Here is a 15,454-nt window from a genome sequence, read left to right as displayed (position 1 = left end):
AAATACAAACCCTACTAGGTTCGCTTCTAATTATAAGTTTTTACCATCAGTTTGCACTAACTATGGTAAAAACATCTACATTCGCTACCATTACACTTTGGAATCGTTTTCCTGCCTGGCTTAAAGTACTACCTACATTTCAGCGTTTCACAGCTTCGCTAAGGGTCACCAGGTTTTCTGCTAAATTTCTGCAAAGATTTTCTGCTAACCTCTCATACTTTTTCCTAATAAATATTTGTATTTTCATAGTCACCTAACTAATAAGTAACACCCGTTCTTCTTTCTTCTTCTTTTGCAGTGTTCAGATTGCGCCCAATTTTTTTCTCTTCGTTCGTTCTTTTTTTTCTTTTTGCCTTTAACAATTGTATAATTTTTGTCACTTCCGTTGTTATTTCTGTTACACTACATGGACAAGACCATAGTTTGGTTTTCTTACTTTTTCTTTCGATATCATTTGCTTTTCTTGCAACTAATATATTATGCTATCCACTCTTATGCTGCCAACAATTCACTAACCGTTACTAACCGAGGGTCCCGTTTTTAGTATCATTACTTTGGGACCCTCGTCTGTATATTACTTTTATTTACCTATGATTTGAATATAAATAAACTTCAACTTCAACTTCAACTTAAAGACATCCTGTTCTCCAATTATTCTTGGCATAGAGTAAAAAACTTTACCAGGAACCAGTTTGCTGTTGGATGAACCGCAGAAATTTCAAAGCGCTGCGCAACAAGGGGCATTACAGACGTCCTCGTGTCCAGTTATTCGTGGCGTAGAGTTAAAAAAATTACAGGGAGCCAGTTTACTGTTGGATGAAGAGAAGTACTTTCAAAGTGCTGCGCAACAAGGTGCAATACAGACTTCCTGTTCTCCAATTATTCTTGGCGTAAAGTAAACTCATTACTGGGAACCAGTTTACTGTTGAATGAACATCAGTAATTTTTTTTAATTTTTTTTTATTTGGGCAACATAAATACAAGGTTTGCCCGCAAGGTAAGGCAAAAGGAGGGCGTAATCCCCCTGACTCCTGTTCAAAGGGCTTGGCAACAATGTGCATTACAGACGTCTTGTTCTCCAATTATTCTTGGCGTACACTCAAAAACGTGACAACGAACTAGTTTTCTTTCGGAAGAGCAGCAGAAAATTCAAACGCTGCGCAACAAGATGTAGTTAAGTCGTTCTGTTCCCCAATTCTTCTTGTTATAGACTAATATTCTTTACAGGAAACCAGTTTACTGTTGAACGAACGGCAGAAACTTCCAAGCGCTGCGCAACAAGGTGCATTACAGACGTCCTGTTCTCCAATTATTCTTGACGTAGACAAAAACGTTACAGGGAACCATTTTACCGTTCAATGAGGAGCAGAAATTCCATAGATCTGCGCAACAAGGTGACTCACAGACGTCATGCTGTCCAATTATTATTGGTGTAGTTGAAAAGCTTTCAGGGAACCAGATTACTGTTGGATGAGCAGCAGAAACGTCAAAGCGCTGCGCAATGAGGTGCATTACAGACGTCCTGTTCTCCAATTATTCTTGCGTAGAGTCAAAAACTTTACAGGGAACCACTTTACTGTTGGATGAACCACAAAAATTTCTAAGAGCTGCGCAAGAAGGTGAAGCCCAGACGTCCTGTTGTACAACTGCTGTTAACGTAGTTGAAAACACTATACAGGAAAACATTTTGCTGTTGAATAAACAGCAGATATTTCAAAGCGCTGCGGAACAAGGCGCACTACAGACGCCCTGTTTTCCAATTATTCTTGGCGTTGTCAAGGACCTTACAGGGAAACAGCTTACTGTTGAATGAACAGCAGAAATGTCAAAGCCCTGCTCAAAAAGATGCATTAAAGACATCTTGTGCTAAAATTTGTCTTGGCGTAGAGTCATAGTCGTTATAAGGAACCGCTTCACTGTTAAATGAGTAGCAGAAATTTCAAACAGCTGCGCAACAAGGTGAACCACAGAGAATCAGTAAAGGCAAGGCGCAAAACACAAGGACTGAGAAAAGACACAACCGACAGGACCGGTCCTGTCGTTTGTGTGCTTTATCCGTCCCTTTCTTTTGCGCCTTGCATTTACTCATTCAAGAAGGAACCAACTAGCCCAAGGAAGAGTTTTACTTGAATCACAGAGGTCCTGTTTTCCAATTATTGTTGGTGTAGTTCAAAAATTTTTGCTGGGAACCAGTTTACTGTTAGATGAACAGCGAAAATTTCAAAGCGCTGCGCAACTAGCCGCTTACAGACGCCCTGTTCTCCAATTTTTCTTGTCGTAGTCAAATACTTTACAGGGAAACAGCTTACTGTGAAATGAACAGCACAAATATGATATGGAGCATAGACGTCCTGCTCCCCAGTTATTACTGGTGTAGTGAAGGACATAAAATGGAACCAGTTTACAGTGCAATTAACAGCAGAAATTTCAAAGCGCTGTGAAACAAGGTGCATTAAAACGTCCTTTTCTCCAATTATTCTTGGCGTATAGTAAAAAGCATTGCTGGGAACCTGTTTATTGCTGGATGAACATCAGTAATTTCAAAGCGCTTGCAACAAGTTTTTTTGGTGTACTCTAAAGGAAAATATTTTACTGTTCCATGAGCAGCAGAAATTTCAAAGCGCTGTGCGACAAGGTGCTTTACAGACGTCCTCTTCAATTATGCATAGCGTTGTAAAAGAAATTACAGGGAACCAGTTTACTTTTGAAGGAAGGAAGGAAGGAATATTTTATTTGGTCCTCCAAGTAGTGATAATTAACCACTAAGCGGGCCACTCCCACGTCGGGACCGGAAGGCCAAGCCTCACGGCCACGTCGTGAGCCTGCTCTACAGCCCAGAATTGTTCATCCGTCCAAGCGCTGTGCAACAAGGTGAATTGAAGACGTTCTTTTCTCCGAATATTCTTGGTGCAGAGTAAAAATCTTTACTGGGAACTAGTTTACTGTTGGATGAACCGCAGTAATTTTAGAGCGCTGCGCAACAAGGTGCATTACGGACGTTACAGGAAAATAGTTCACTGTTCCATCAACAGCAGAAATTTCAAAGCGTTGCGCGACAAGGTGCTTTACAGACGTCCTCTTCTTTAATTATTCGTTGCGTAGTAAAAGACATAACAGGGAACCAGTTTACTGTCGAAGGAACAGCAGAAATTTCAAAGCGCTGTGCAGCAAGGCGCATTAAAGACGTTCTGTTCTCCAAATTCTTCTTGGCCTAGTCATAATCTTCATATGGAACCCGTTTACTATTGGATGAACGGCAGAAAGTTCAAAGGGCTGCGCAACAAGCTGCAATAAAGACATCCGGTTCTGCAATTATTCTTGGCGTAGATTCAAGAACTTTACTGGGGACCAGTTTATTGTTGCATGACAGACAGACAGACAATGAACTTTTATTGAGGTCCTGAGGGACTAGCCGGCGGAGACCCGTTGGGGCACCCGGCTCGCCGCTGGCTGCTCCCATGTCGTAATCGGGAGGCTAAGCCTCTCCGCTCTTTTACGGGCCCTCTGGACAGCCATGGACTGGAGCTTCAGTTCCGTACTAGATATGGCCTCGTCCCAGTCCCGTTCACTGCTGAGGGACGTATCCCGTAAGGCAGGCACTGCCAGAGCATATGAGATAGAGTGCTAACCTCCTCCCCACAATCCGGGCACTGTGGGTCAATTTCTGGGTAAATCCTGCCTGAGAAACCTCGCGAGGGATATGACCTCGTCTGAAGCTTCCTAAGCGTGATCGTTGGAGATCTGCATAGATTTGGGTGTGCAGGCGGGAAGCGACTCCGTTCCTCTTTATAGTGGGAGACGATCTCATGAAAGGTTAATAAGGGGTCGCTGTGGCCGAGATCCTCCGGATCCAATGTTGCATGAAAATCAGAAATTTCAAAGCGCTGCACAACAAGGTACTTCAGAGTCATCCTGTTCTGCAATTATTCATGTCGTGGACAAAAACGTCACAGGGAACCGGTTTACTGTTGCATGAACAGCAGAAATTTCAAATCGCTGCTCGACAAGGTGCATTGCAGACATCCTCTTATCCAATTATTCATGGCGTAGACTGAAAACCTTTACAGGGAACCAGTTTACTGCTGGATTAGCAGCAGAAATTTGAAAGTGCTGCAGAACAAGAGGCCTAAAGACGTCCAGTTCTCCAATTATTCTCGGCGCCGACCTAAAATCTTTACTGGGAACCAGCTTTCTGTTGGATGAACAGCAGACATTTCAAAGCGCTGTGCGACAAGTTGCATTACGGACATCCTGCATGTTCTCCAATTATTCTTGGCGTAATCAAAGACATTATAGGGCAACAGTTTACTGTTAAATGAACAGCTGAAATTGCAAAGCGCTAGGCAAGAACGTGCATTACATTGATGGCGTAGACTAAACATTTTTACAGGGAACCAGTTTAATGTTGGACTAAGAACAGAAGCGCTGCACGACAAGGTGCATTACAGGCGTCCTTTTCTACAGTTATTATTAGTGTAGTCAAAAACATTACAGTGAACCAGTTTACTCTTGAATGAACAGCAGAAATTTCAAAGCACTCCACAACAATATGCATTAAAGACGTCCTGTTCTCCAATTCTTTTTGGCGTAGAGTCATAATCATAACAGGGAACCAGTTCACTGTTGGATGAACAGCAGAAATTTCAAAGCGCTGCGCAACAAGGTGCATTACAAACGTCCTGTTCTCCCATAGTTCTTTCTGGAGTTCAAAAACTTTAAAAGGAACGAGTTTACTGTCGAACGAACAGAAGAAATATCAAAGTTCTGCGCAACAAGCTGCATTGCCGACGTTCTGCTGGCCAAATCTTCATGGCGTAGTGTCAAAAACTTTACAGGGAAACAGTTTACTGTTGGATGAAGAGCAGGGGTGCATTACAAATGTCCTGTTCTCCAGATATTATTGGTGCAGTTCAAAATCTTTACAGTGAACCAGTTTACTGTTCAATGAGCAGCTGAAATTTCAGTGCTGCGCAACAAGGTGCGCTACAGACGTCCCGTTCTCCAAATATTCTTGGCGTAGAGTCAAAATTTTTCTAGCGAACCAGTGTACTGTTTGATGAACAGCTGAAATTCCAATGCGCTGCGCAAGCAGGTGCACGTCCTGTTGTACAATTATTCTTGGCGTAGCAAATGACTTTACAGGGAAACAATTTACTGTCCAATCAACAGCAAGATGTCAAAGTCCTGCGCAACAAGGTGCCGTAAAGACGTCCTGTTCTCCAAATATTCATGGTGTAGCGTCAAAAAATATACAGGGAACATGTTCACTGTTGGATAAAGACCAGAAATTTCAAAGCGCTGCACGACAATGTACATTACAGACATCCCCTTCTCCAATTATTATTGGGTTTTACCAAGGGCACCAGTTTACCGTTGCATGAAGAGCAAAAATTTTAAAGCGATGCGCGACAAAGTGCATTCCAGACGTACTGCTTTGCAGTTAATATTGGTCTAGTTCAAAAACGGTACAGGGAACCAGTTTAATGTTATATGAACAACAGAAATTTTAAAGCGCTGCGCAACAAGGTGCATTTTATAGGTCTGGGTGTGCAATTATTCTTGGTGTAGCCAAAGTATTTACAAGGAAAGAGTACTTTCGAATGGACGGCAAAATGTCGAAGTGCTGCGCAACAAGGTGCATTGCAGACGTCCTGTTCTCCAAGTATTCGTGGCGTAGAGTCAAAGATTTCACAAGGGACTAGTTTACTGTTGCTTGAAGAGCTGAAATTTTAAAGCGGTGTGCGGCAAGGTGCATTACAGACGTCCTGTCCACCAAATATTCTAGGCTTAGCGTCAAAACCTTTACAGGGAACAAGTTTACTATTGAATGAAGAGCAGAAATTTCAAATCCCTGCGCAACAAGGTCCAATACAGGCGGCCTGTTCTCCAATTATTGTTGGCGTAGAGTCAAAAACATTACGGGACACCAATTTACTGTTGCATGATAAGCAAAAATTTTAAAGATCTGCGCAACAAGGTGCATTCCAGACATCTTCTTCAAATATTATTGCGTAGAGTCGAAAACTTTACCGGGGACCAGTTTACCATTGCATGAAGAGCAAAAGTTTCAAAGCGGTGTCCGACCAGGCTCATTCCAGACGTCCTGTCTTGCAGTTAATATTGGTGTAGTTCAAAAACGTTACACGGAGCCAGTTTATTGGTAGAGGAATAGCAGAAATTTCAAAGCACTGCGCAAGAAGGTGCATTTCAGACATCCTGTTGTCCAATTATTCTTGGCGTAGCCAAATAATTTACAGGGAAACAGTTTACTATCGAATGAGCAGCGAAGTGTCGAAGTGCTGCGCAACAAGTTGTATTAAAGATGTCCTCTTGTCCAAATATTCATGGCACAGTGTGATAAACTTTGGAGGAAACCAATTTACTGTTAAATTAGCAGCAGAAATTTCAAAGCGCTTCTCTACAAGGTCCATTAGGGATGTCCTGTTCCCCAGATATAATTGGTGTAGTTCGAAAACATTACAGGGAATCAGTTTACTGCATATTGAACAGCAGAAATTTCAAAGCGCTGCTCAACAAGGTGCACTGCAGACGTCCTGTTCTCCAATTATTCTTGACGTAGAGTCAAAAACTTTACAGGGGCCCACTTACGGATGCATGAAGAGCATAAATTTCAAAGCGGTGTGCGACAAAGTGCATTCCCGACGTCCTGTTCTCTTATTATTATCTGTGTAGTTAAAGACATTACAGCGAACCAGTTTACTGTTGCATGAACAACACAAATTTCAAAGCATTGTTCAACAAGGTGCATTACAGAGGTCCAGTTCAAATATTCTTGGCGCAGAGTCAAAATGTTTACATGGAACCAATTTACTTTTACACACACAGCAGAAATTTGAAACCGCTGAGCAACAAGGTGCGTTACCGACGTCCTGCTCTCCTGACACTGTTGGTGTAGTTCAAAAACTTTCCAGGGATCCAGTTTACGGTGTAACGGACAGCAGAAATTTAAAAGCGCGGCGAAACAAGGTGCTTTAAAGGCGTCCTGTTCTCCAATTATTTTCGGCGAAGAGTAAAAATCTTTAGTGGGAACCAGTTTACTGTTGCATGAAATGCAGAAATCTTAAAGCGCTGCGATACAATGTGCATTACAGAGGTCCTGTTCTCACATTTATCTTGGCGTGGACAAAAACCTTACAGTTACAGTCTTCCTGTTGGATGAACAGCAGAAATTTCATAGTGCTGCGCAAGAAGGTGCTTTACAGACGTCGTGTTCTCCAAGTATTCTTATCGTAACCAAAGATTTTACAGGGAAACAGTTTACTGTCCAATGAACGGCGAAATGTCAAAGTCCTGTGCAACAAGGTGCGTTAAAGACGTCTTGTCCAAATATTCATGGCGTAGTGTCAAACACTTTACGGGGATCCAGTTCACTGTTGGATAAAGACCAGGCATTTCAAAGCGCTCCACAACAACGTGCATTACAGATGTTCTGTTCTCCGATTATTCTTTGCGTAGAGTCGAAAACATTACAGGGGACGAGTTCACCGTTGGATGAATAGCACAAATTTCAAAGCGGTGTGCGACAAGGTGCATTCCAGACGTCCTGTTTTGCAGTTCATATTGGTGTAGTTCCAAAACGTTGCTGGGAACCAGTTTATTTTTAGATGAACAGCAGAAATTTCGAAGCGCTCTGCAAGAAGCAGCATTTTAGACGTCCCATTGTCCAATTATCTTGGCGTAGCCAAATAATTCACAGGGAAACAGTTTACTTTCGAATGATCTGCAAAATATCGAATGGCTGCGGAACAAGGTGCATTAACGCAGTGGCTTTCGCGGCCGGCGGATCGCCTGCTACGCCGCGAAAGGCCGAAGTCGCTATAGCGGCGATTCGCCGGCCGCTCAGGAAATGGTTGCTTGTGACTTTATTCAGTAGATGGCAGCACAAAACAAGGTGCTTTCGCTTCGCCAAAGAGGTCGCCAAGGAGGTCAGGAGGTCGCAAAGGAGGTCGCCTTGCATTGTGCGCTCACGGGAATACTACAAATAAAGTTGTGCAGGGTGATATGCTCGACTAATTTTGAAGTGAGGGAAGCTCGCAGTAAAATTGAGTATGAAGAACGGCTGAGGAATATGGAAGAAAGTGAATGGACTGGGAGGGTGTTCAGGTATCTGTAAAGGAAAAATATTGATTCTAAGAAGCTCACCAGTAAGTATGCGGCTTGTAAGGTGGGCAACACCGCAACAAAGAACATCGAGGAGAAAGAGAGGCGTAAATATACTCATGGGTGGCGGCAATGGAAAAGAAACCTGCATGATTAACTACTTAAGAGGAAAAAACGAAATCAGGAAAGAAGCCATTTATGATAACTCAAAGGGAAGCTCATTACTTTTCGAAGCGAGCGGGATTCATTAGGACACGCAATTATAAAGCGAGATATAATAAGAAGGAAGAAGCATGTGCTTGCTGCGGTAAAGCTAGGGAAACGACGGAGCATGTTTATTAGAATGTGAAGACGTCTACCCAGCGACCGATTTAGGCACTACTGGCTTCCTTGAAGCCCTTTGGTTCCGCGGGAGCAGTGGTAGAGCAAACATGTCCGTTATAGGCATTAGTAAGAGGCGATTGGAGGATTGGTGGAAGTAGGCAAACGACAAAAGAGGGAGACGTACAAAAACACAGTTCGCAATATGGGATCAGAAAATTTGGACGTGGTAGGTCATAGTGTTTTTTTTTTTCTTTTTTCATTGTTTAACCTAGGTAGGACATTAGGCAGTATAATAGCAAGAGCTTGGTGGTGCAACCCACCGCGCCTTTCCAAAGGGGACGCTCATACCATCCATCCTTTTCCTTTTGCTTCATTTGTTTTCCACTAGATGGACGTAGTTGTCCACTGTTTGAGGTCGATTTTTTTTTAGAAGGCATGAAGCTCGCTTCCCAGGGTCGTGCAAACATGGCATCGCGGAAAAAACATTCTTTGACACAAGAGGAAATTCTTGAACTTGTGTTCAACAGTGAGGCTGAGAGCGACGTCAGCGATGATGAGGACGTTCAGCTAGACGATGCGGAGTCCCAAGGTAATGACAGTGCCAGCGATGATGAAGAGCATCTTTGTTCAGATGGAGATCCCATGGGCTCTTCTCCACCGTCTCCGAAGGTGCAAAAACTTGAGTGGGAATGGGAAGAAAACGACAGTGCTGAAAACGTGGTCAAGCACCCGTTCAGTGGTCAACTAGGCATCAAGAGAGGCATCCAACTGCAAATAGGTGCGCGCCCCAGTGCACATGGTATGTTCAATGTCCTCCTCGGAGATGAGATTTGGAGCATCGCTGCGCGAACAAAGCCGCTTGTCGGCGCGACACCAATGCGGCTGCAGGCAACAAGGGGGGCCCATTTCCTTCGCCAGATACCACAAAACAAGGTTACACAAAATCCATCCAGGCTGTGCTTCGTCTGCAAAGCGCAAGCGAAAAAGTCGGCATTTCACAAACGGAAGTCATTTTGAGTGTTTTGGTGCACTGAGAAATTTCGCATCCAATAAATCAAGGTTTGTTGCTATCCCACCTGTTTAGCGGAATTTATCGCTATTTTTATACAGCGCCGCGCGCGGTCTACCGGCGAAAAAATTTCGCTGCGGAGTACCAGGCAGGAACGGCCGCGGAGGCCGCGGAAGCCAAGGGGTTAAAGACGTCCTGTTGTCCAAATATTTATGCTGCGGTGTCAAGAACTTTACAGGCAACACGTTTACTGTTAAATTAACAGCAGAAATTTCAAAGCGCTGCGCAACAATGTACATTACTGATGTCGTCTTCTCCAGATATAATTGGTGTAGTTCAAATACTTTACAGGGAACGAGTTTACTGCGTATTGAACAGCAGAAATTTCAAAGCGCTGCTCAACAAGGTGCATTACAGACGTCCAGTTCTCCAATCATTCTTGGCGTAGAGTCAAAAACTTAAGAGGAGACCAGTTTACTGTTGCATGATGAGCGGAAATTTCAAAGTGGTGCGTGACAATGAATTACAGATGTCCTCTTCTCCAGTTAATATTGGTGTAGTTCAAAAATTTTACAGTGAGCCAGTTTGCTGTTCGATGAAGAACACAAATTTCAAAGCGCTGCGCAACAAGGTGCATTACAGATGTCCTCTTCTCCAGTGAATATTGGTGTAGTTTAAAAATCTTTAAGCGAACCAGCTTACTGTTCGATGAAGAATAGAAAGTTCAAAGCGCTGCGCAACAAGGCGCATTACAGATGTCCTCTTCATCAATTAATATTCGTGTAGTTCAAACATTTTACAGCGAACCAGATTACTGTTCGATGAACAACACAAATTTCAAATCGCTGCGCTACAAGGTGCAATACAGAGGTCCTGTTCTCCAATTGTTATTGGCGTAGAGTCAAAAACATTACAGGGAACCAGTTTACCGTTAAATTAACTGCAGAAATTTCACATCGCTGCGCAACAAGGTGCATTACAGACGTCCTGTTCTCCAATTATTTTTGGCGTAGTCAAAGACACTACAGGGAACAAGTTTACTTTTGAATGAATAGCCGGAATTTCAAAGCGCTGCGCAACCAGATGCATTATCGACATCCTGTTCCCCAAATATTCTTGCCGTAGAGTCTAATCTTTACAGGGAATCGGGATACTATTGCATGAACAGCAGAAATTTGAAAGCGCTGCGCTACAAGGTGCATTACAAAAGTCCTGTTCTCCAATTCTACTTGACGTTGACAAAGACCTTAAATGGAACCATTTTACTGTTAAATGAGCAGCAGAAATTTCACAGATCGGCGCAGCAAGGTGAACCACAGACGTCCTGTTTTCCAAATATTCTAGCTGTAGTCAAATACTTTACAGGGAGACAGTTCTGTCAAAAAACAGCAGAAATGTCAAAGTTCTGCGCAACAAGCTGCAGACGTCCTGTTGGCTAAATCTTCATGGCGTAGTGTCAAAAGCTTTACAGGGGAACAGTTTAGTGTTGGATGAAGGGCAGCGTGTTCAAAGCGCTCTGCGGCAAGGTGCATTACAAAGGTCCTGTTCTCCAGGTATAATTGGTGTAGTTCAACATCTTGACAGGGAACCAGTTTACTGTGGAATGAACAGCAGGAATTTCAATGTGCTGCGCAACAAGGTGCATTACAGACGTCCTGTTCTCCAGTTACTACTGGTGTAGTACAAAAATGTTTCAGGGAACCAATTTACTGTTGGATGAACAGCAGAAATTTCAAACCGCTGCGCAACAAGGTGCATTACCGACCCCCGGCTCTCCAGACAGTTCGTGTAGTTAAAGAACATTCCAGGGATCCAGTTTACTGCGTAATGGACAGTACAAATTTAAAAGCGTTGCGCAACAAGGTGCATTAAAGACGTCCTATGGTCAAATTATTCTTGGTGTAGAGTCAAAAGCTTTACAGGGAACAGTTTACTGTTGAATGAACAACAGATATTTCAAAGTGCAGCGCATCAACGTGCTTTAAAGACGTCCTGTTCTGTAATTATTTTTGGCGAAAAGTAAGAATCTTTAGTGGGAACCAGTTCACTTTTGCATTAAACGCAAAAATTTCATAGCGCTGCGCAAGAAGATGCATTACAGACGTCCTGTTGTCCAATTATTCTTATTGTAGCCGAAGACTTTACAGGGAAACACTTTACTGTCTAATGAACAGCAACAAGGCGCATTAAAGACGTCCTGTTGTCCAAACATTCATGCCATAGTGTCAAAAACATTACGGGGAACCAGTTCTCTGTTGGATAAGGACCAGGAATTTCAAAGCCCTCCACAACAAGGTGCCTTAAAGACGTCCCATTCTCCAATTATTCTCGGCGTAGGGTCGAAAACTTTACAGCGGACCAGTTTACCGTTGAATGAAGAGCATATATTTCCAAGCGTTGCGCGACAAGGTGCATTCCAGACGTCCTGTTTTGCAGGCATCCAACTGCAAATAGGTGCGCGCCCCAGTGCACATGGTATGTTCAATGTCCTCCTCGGAGATGAGATTTGGAGCATCGCTGCGCGAACAAAGCCGCTTAAGAGAAATTTCAGAAATTTCAGAGCGCTGCGTAAAGAGGTGCATTGCCGATGTCCTCTTCTCCTGATATAATTGGTGTAGTTCCTGATGTTGTTGTAGTTCAAAAATGTTACTGGGAACCAGTTTATTCCTAGATGAACAGCAGAAATTTCAAAGCGCTACGCAAGAAGCTGCATTTCAGACGTCCCGTTGTCTAATTATTCTTGGTGTAGCCAAATAATGTATAAGGAAACAATTTACATTCGAATGAACAGCAAAATGTCGAAGGGCTACGCTACAAGTTGCATTAAAGACGTCCTGTTGTCCAAATATTCATGGCGCAGTGTCAAAAACTTAACAGGGAACCAGCTTATTGTTAAATTAACAGCAGAAATTTCAGAGCGCTGCGTAAAGAGGTGCGTTGCCGATGTCCTCTGCTCCTGATATATTTGGTGTAGTTCAAAAACATTACAGGGAACGAGTTTACTGCGTATTGAACAACAGCGATTTCAAAGCGCTGTTCAACAAGGTGCATTACATACGTCCTGTTCTCCAATTATCCTTGGCGTAGTGAAAGACATTACAGAAAGTTTACTTTTGAATGAAGGGCACAAATTTCAAAGTGCTGCACAACAAGGTGCTTTAAAAACGTCCTGTTCACCAATTATTCTTGGCGTAGTGTAAATGTCTTTACTGGGCACCAGTTTACTGTTGGATGAATTTCAAAGCGCTGCCCAAGAAATTCATTACAAACGTCCTGTTTTCCAATTATTATTGGGATATTCAAGGACTTTAGAGGGAACCAATTTACTGCCGAATGAACAGCACAAATGTCAAGTGTTGTGCAACAAGGTGCTATACAGACGTCTCGTTCTCCAAATATACTTGGTGTAGGGTCAAAAACTCCACAGGAGACCAGTTTGCTGTTGCATGAAGAGCAGAAATTTTAAGCGGGTGAGCGACAGGGTGCATTACAGACGTCTTGTTCTCCAGTTATTATTGGTGTAGTTCAAAAACTTTACAGCGAACCAGACTACTGTTGGATAAAGAGCACAATTTGGGAACGCTGCACAACAAGGTTCACTACAGAGGTCCTGTTCTCCAATTATTCTTTTCAGGCAACCAGTTTTCTGTTAAAGGAACATCAGAAATTTCAAAGCGCTGCGCAAAGATGCGCATTACAGACGTCCTGTTCTATAATTATTCTTGGCGTAGGCTCAAATACGTTATAGGGAATCAGTTTACTGTTCGATAAGCAGCAGAAATTTCAAAGTGCTGTGCAACAAGATGCATAAAAACGACCTGTTCTCCAATTCTTCGCGCAAAGGCATAATCTTCGCAGGGAACCAATTTACGGTTGTATGAGCAGCAGAAATTTCACAGAGCTGCGCAACAAGTTGAATCACAGACGTCCTGTTTTTTTAATTATTGTTGGCGTAGTTCAAAAACTTTACAGGGAACCAGTTCACTGTTGAATGAACAGCAGAAATGTCAAAGCGCTGCGCCACGAGGTGCATTACAGACTTCCTCTTCTGCAATTCTTTCCATAGAGTCAAAAACTTTACATGGAACCAGTTTACTGTTGAATGATGAGCAGAAATTTCACAGCGCGTCCCCGACAAGGTGAATTACAGACATCCTGTTCTCCAGATATAATTGGTGCAGTTCAAAAGCTGTAAAGGGAACCATTTTACTATTGAATAAACAGCAGAAATTTCAAAGCACTAGGCAACAAGGTGCATTACAGATGGCCTGTTCTCCGATTATTCTCGGCGTAGAATCACAAAATTTTACAGGGAACCAGTTTACTGTTAGATAAACAGCAGAAATATTCAAGCGCTGCGCAACAAGGTGCATTACAGATGTCATGTTGTGTAATTATTCTTAGCGTAGTCAAAGACTTGACAGGGAACCTGTTTACCGTTGGAATAACAGCAGAAATGTTAACGCGCTGCGCAACAAGGTGCAGTGCAGGCGTCATGTTCTGTAATTATTCTTACCGTAGTCAAAGACTTGACAGGGAACCTATTTACTGTTGGATGAACAGCTCAAATTTCAACGAGCTGCGCAACGAGATACATTACAGACGTTCTGTTCTCCAAACATGATTGGTGTAGTTCAAATATTTTATGGTGAACCAGTTGACTGTTGAATGAAGAGCAGAAATTTAGAACCGCAGCGCAACAAGGTGCTTTAAGGCCGTCCCGTTCTGCAATTATTGTTCGTGTATTTAAAGATCTTTTCAGGGAGCCAGTTCATTGTTCGTTGTAAAGCAGAAATATCAAAGCGCTGCGTAACACAGTCTTACACACGTGTCCTGTTCTCATATTCTTGGTGTATATCAAAACATTACAGGCAAGAGTTTACTGTCGTATGAAGAGTAGAAATTAGTATGAAACCTGTCATGGCTGTACACATAAGCGCGACTCTGTTAGCTAGCTGAGAAATGTTCTCAATGGGAACAGTGCCTAAAAGAAGTCGGAGAATGCGTTCACAGGAGCGGGAACCGCTGAAGTTGAAATGCGAACTGCTGTCGCAGTGGCCCATAGCACCCGACTCGCCTAGAGTCGGGTTGAACGGGTTAAGCTAGCTCAAATATGGTTTGAATGCAAATAACGCATAAAACTAGATGGCAACTAGTTCACAGAGGTTTCAATAGCAGAAACCTCACTTAAGACTGCATCCTAGGAAACAGTCGGTTAGCTAGCTGTTAAACATTGTTAGAGCGAACAACACATCGAACGGGACGAGGAAAGCGCTCACTGTCAGATATTAAAAAATGCCATCGCAACAATCTTGAATGGCACTGCGAGCTGGCTGATGTGTGTTTTGAGAGGTAACTAAGGTGGTTGGCCCATGTGTCACATTGCGTAGCATAGTTAGGCGAGGGTGTATGCACGCCCGCCAGTTTTCTCGATGCCAAAGAAGCAGGAATGAGAAGGGGCCATATAATAGCACTTCAGTAAGCGTGTCACGAAAGCGTTCCTTTCTGAAAGCAGCTCTGCTGGTTAAAGCGCAGCTTCGCTGCTGGCTGTGCTAAGCAAATATGATATACGGCATGTAGAGTTACTCCGCAAGACAGGGGAGTATGCAGATGTGCCTGCACGAGTGTGCTCCTGGAGCGCGGACATTCCAGTATGCTTGCTTTGTTAAGGAGCAATAAAAACGCTAAACAATTGAAGGTGAGGCAAACTGATAGTTCATTTTCTTTTGTGGCGCTTCAGAACGGTGCACTAGAACAGAACAGAACAGAACAGAAATTTTTATTCAGATAATCAAAACAATGGTATGCGAAAACGTCTGGATCCTTAGCCATAGGCTAGTTATGGATCCATGCAGTTATACAAAGAAAAAGTAAACGATTCAGACACAATCATTTGTTTTGGATAAAACAAACAAAACAAAAACAGAAAAAAGAAAGAAGGAAATGCAACCAAATAAATACCAATAAAGCAAGGCGCTGTCCCTCATGACAGGAGCCCCA

The sequence above is a fragment of the Dermacentor andersoni genome, chromosome 8 (genome assembly GCF_023375885.2).
Source record: "Dermacentor andersoni chromosome 8, qqDerAnde1_hic_scaffold, whole genome shotgun sequence".
Taxonomy (NCBI): Eukaryota; Metazoa; Arthropoda; class Arachnida; order Ixodida; family Ixodidae; genus Dermacentor; species Dermacentor andersoni.
The sequence above is the reverse complement of the archived record's forward strand: the minus strand, read 5'-3'. Positions refer to the sequence as shown.